Source organism: Myotis brandtii, unplaced genomic scaffold (genome assembly GCF_000412655.1).
Source record: "Myotis brandtii unplaced genomic scaffold, ASM41265v1 scaffold668, whole genome shotgun sequence".
Taxonomy (NCBI): domain Eukaryota; kingdom Metazoa; phylum Chordata; class Mammalia; order Chiroptera; family Vespertilionidae; genus Myotis; species Myotis brandtii.
Window position 1 is genome coordinate 2,492,905 of NW_005370597.1, and position 4,372 is coordinate 2,497,276.

General features: G+C 41.8%; 1 protein-coding gene across 2 annotated transcripts in view; it reads right to left on the reverse strand.

The window, feature by feature from the left end:
- Window positions 1-4,372, reverse strand: part of PFDN1 (prefoldin subunit 1) — a 56,358-nt gene that overhangs the window by 10,847 nt on the left and 41,139 nt on the right. The gene's annotated exons all lie outside the window — the stretch shown is intronic.

Below are 4,372 nucleotides of genomic sequence, written 5' to 3' on the forward strand. Positions count from 1 at the left end.
GGGTCGAGACCCACAGGTTGAGAACTACTGATCTACTCTATTAAACTGACTGTGGTCCAGCTCACCAATAAGCTCTGTTGTCCAAAGCAGTGGTTACTTCTCCATTCTCTTACTCAACCCATTCTTACTCATCAACAGCATTCAACACAATTCTTAAAATACTTTCTTTTTTTAGCTGTCACGATACCACATTCTTATTTTCCTCCTACATCACTGGCTACACTCCAAGTTCTCTTTTGCTGACTACTCCTCTGATGCTCAACTTCAAAATGTTGGCATTTTCCAGGAAGGTATCCTGGAACTTCTCTTTTCCCCATCTACACTTTCTCTTAGAAACTCTCAACTAGTCCCACAGTTTTATTTATTTTAATATATTTTTATTAATTTCAGAGAGAAAGGGAAAGGGAAAGATGAAAACATCAATGAGAGAGAATCATTGATCGGCTACCTCCTGCATGCCCCCTATTGGGGATTGAGCCCGAAACCTGGGCAAGTGCCCTGACCAGGAATCAAATCATGACCTCCTGGCCCCATAGGCTGATGCTCAAATCACTGAGCCACCAGCCGGGCTAGTCCCACAGTTTTAAACATCAATTTAAATTACTCCCAAATTTATATCTCCAACCCTGACTTCCCCTTAATTCCAGATTTATACATCCAATTGCTTACAAAACATATCCTCTTGGATGTCAAACCAAGATGATTTATAGTCACCTCATTCTTCGCTCCCCCCGTCTTCTCCATCTTAGTGAATACCACTCATCTAATTGCTCAACTTTAAAACCACAGGAAAAAACAAACCAACAAAAAACAGAAGCCATCCCTGATTTTCTTCTCTTTAAATCCTATGCATATTAAGGGCCACTGAGTCAGCTCTGATTCCTGGCTACCCTGTGAATGAGTGATGTCCACAATGTCCTGTCCTCAACTGCCCTGCTTAGAACCTGTAGATTCATGCCTATGGTTTCTTCTATGGAGTCAACCCATCTTGCATTTAGTCTTCCTCTTTTCCTGCTGCTGCCTTCTAGTTTTTTTCCAGCATTACTTTCTTTCCCAACAAACTCTGTCTCAAATAGGACAGTTTCAGTTTTGTCATTTTTGCCTCCAGTGATGTTTCAGGCTTAATTTGCTCTAGAATCCACTTGTTCTTCTTTCGGGCAGTTCAGAGCTCTCCTCCAACATCACACTTCAAATGAATTAATTTTCTCCTATCAACCTTCTTCACTATCTAACTTTTGTATCTGTACATAATAATTGGGAATATGAGGGTACAAATGATCTTAACCTTGGTTTCTAGTGACACATCTTTGCTATTGGTCATCTTTTCTAATTCTTTCATTGCTGCCCCTCCGAATCTCAGCCTTTTCTTGACTTCCTGTTGCAGTCTCTATTTGAACTGATGACTGAACCAAAGTAAGCAAAATATTAAACAATTTTGGTATCTTCATTGTGTTACAGTTGTGTATTTATTCTGTAGTCATTTTTGTCTTTCTAATGTTCAAATGCAGCCTTGCTTTAGTACTTTCTTCTTTCACTTTCATTGGAAGTCATTTCAAATCATTGCTACTTTCTGCCAGTAAAATAAGTTCATCTATGTATCTTAAATTATTGATATTTCCTCTACCAATTTCACCCCTTCTGCCTCTAAATCTAGTTGTTTCTTGTATGTTCTATGTACAGATTAAATAAATCTGTATAATTTTAATATGTATATGTTCTATATACAGATTTAGTAAAACCCCATATAACCCATCCAATGCATCAGCAACTCTTAAATTACTTCCAAATATATTCCTAAACTAGTGACCTGGTGCACGGATTCGTGCACATTCAAAGAAAATTAGAAGGTGGCTGGCGGGGCGGAACTAGGCAAGAGGGGCCGGACACGCCCTGGAGCCAATTCCCATGGTCCCTCCCCGGCCTCTGCAGAGTGAGCAAGGGTCCCTCCAGCAGGTGGGGTCCCTCAGCCTGGCCTGCAGGGATTGGGCTGAAACCAGCTCTCCTACATCCCCTGAGGGATCCTAGAGTGCGAGAGGGCACTCTGCAAAGTTGCTGTGGTACAGGGTGTGGAACGCAAATGTAAGTACAGTAAACCAGATTCAGGGCTGATAGTGCCCCAGCAACAATATAACCCACAGTCAAAGGTGGAATCGCGCAGCCCTGCGAAGAATCGGGCTCCCTCCTCTCTGGTTTTGGGGTCCGTCTCCTGAGAACCGCCACTGCCAAGTCACTGCAGCTCGGCAGCTCCTACGTTGAGCATCTGCCCCCTGGTGGTCAGTGCACGTCATATCGAACGGTTAGACAGTAGGAAGGACACTTAGCATATTAGCCTTTTATATATATATAGATAATATTCTCTCTATCCAGCTCCACTGCTACCATCCTAGTCCAAGCCTCTATCATCCAAGCCTGAACGTTTGTCATGATTTTTGTTGTTGTTGTTCATCCTCACCCAAGGATATTTTTTCTATTGATTTTTAGAGAGAGTGGAAGGGAGGGGAAAGGGGAAGAAAGGGGAAAGAGAGAAACATCAATGTGAGAGAGAAACACTGATTGGTTGCCTCCCGCACAGGGCCAGATCAAACCTGCAACCCAAGTACATCTCCTTGACTAGGAATTGAATCCATGACCCTCTGGTGTGCGGGTCAGGGCTGTCATGAATTTTTAACATGTAAATCAGGTTACTTTCTGCTCAAAATTCTCTAATGTCTTCCAATGAAAATTAGAATAAAATCCCAACTCCCTAACCTGGGCAATAAGGCCCTGCACGATCTGATCCCTGCCAAGCACTCCAACCTTATTACCCCACGTTTCCACTTTCACTGCTTACACAACTCCATCAAAATAATTCCAATCTTAAGGCACCATCTGTACCTCCAACCTGGACTGTTCTTCTTCTAGATAACATTTAAGTGGTTGGCTGCTTCTTTTCACTTCATGTTTTCAAAGAGGACTTCCCTGATTACTCAATTAAAAGGAGTAACTCTCTAAATCATCACCTTTGCTACATTCTACTTTCTGCTTATTTCTTTATTATATTCTGTATCTGAATAAGAGTAGGGAGCTTGCTGGACTTGATTAATGTTTCATCCCCAGCACCAAGAACTGACATATATTTCATTTAACCAACATTTATTGAGCACCCAATATGTTAGACCTAAAGAGCACTGGGATTAGAACAGTGAGCAAGTCGCACACTTATTCATACACAGCCATTTAACTACCGTTTTAAGAGGGCTCTGAGGGAAAAGCACAGTGTCTAAAGAGGAAACACCTGGTATAATTAAGGAAATCATAGAAGCACTTTTGAACTAGTTCTAATGATGAGTAAGAATTAACTAAATGGAGAGGTTAGAGTGGGGGAGAGAGCCAATTCCAGGCAAATGGAACAGCAAGTACACAGGTCAAATGGAGCACAGCATGTCTGGAAACTAAATGACAGTCAGCGAGGCTGAAGGGGAGGGAGGGAGGTAGAGAAGGAAAGGAGGAGGTGGGGAGGGAAAAAGAAAGAGAGAATATGAATATATGAGAATGAATGAATATAGAGGATGAAACTGGTGAGGCTGAGTCAGATCATTCAGGATCTTATGCCATATTAAAAATTTAATATTACCCTGGCCAGTGTGGCTTACTTGGTTGGGCATCATCCCATACACCAAAAGGTTGACGGTTCGATTCCCTGTTAGGAGGCTACATGCCCAGGTTGCAGTTGCAGGCTTGATCCCTGGTAGGGGTCATGCAGGAGGCAGCCGATTGATGTTAATCTTTCTCCCTCTCCCTTCCTCTCTCTATAAATCAATTTTTAAGATCTTTTTTAAAAATGTGCCTTGAAGATAATGAAAAGGCACCAAGTTTTAAGCAGAAGTGACAAAAATCAAATTTCCATTGAAAACAAAGTATCACTCTGGCTACAACGTAGAGAATGAGTTAGAACAGAGCTTTCCACAGAATGCCCAGTAAGTCATGAACAGGTAACATATGTGCCCAAGATATTGATCTCCTTAATTCCTAGAGTGGGTGGGTGGATTTCAGGGCAGCCAAAAACCCCCCTTAGCAGTTGCCTCCAACCTTGAGCACCTTTTGTCCAAACTTATCCCAATGAATCATGCAAATATTATTTCCTGGGTGCTATAATGTAGAAAAGGTTGGTTAGCACTGGACTAGAGACTACAAGGGTGAATGTTGAGAAACCTATTAGAAGCCATTGCAATAGTCTTGGAAAGAGATAACATCTTAGTGGTGGTAAGGGAGATGGAGAAAAAGATAGACTTAAGAAATATTTACAAGAAAATCAACAAGAGGACTTCACCAAGTACTTCACTATAACCTCCATTAGAAATTAGAAGTTGGGTGTGTGTGGGGGAGGGGGCGG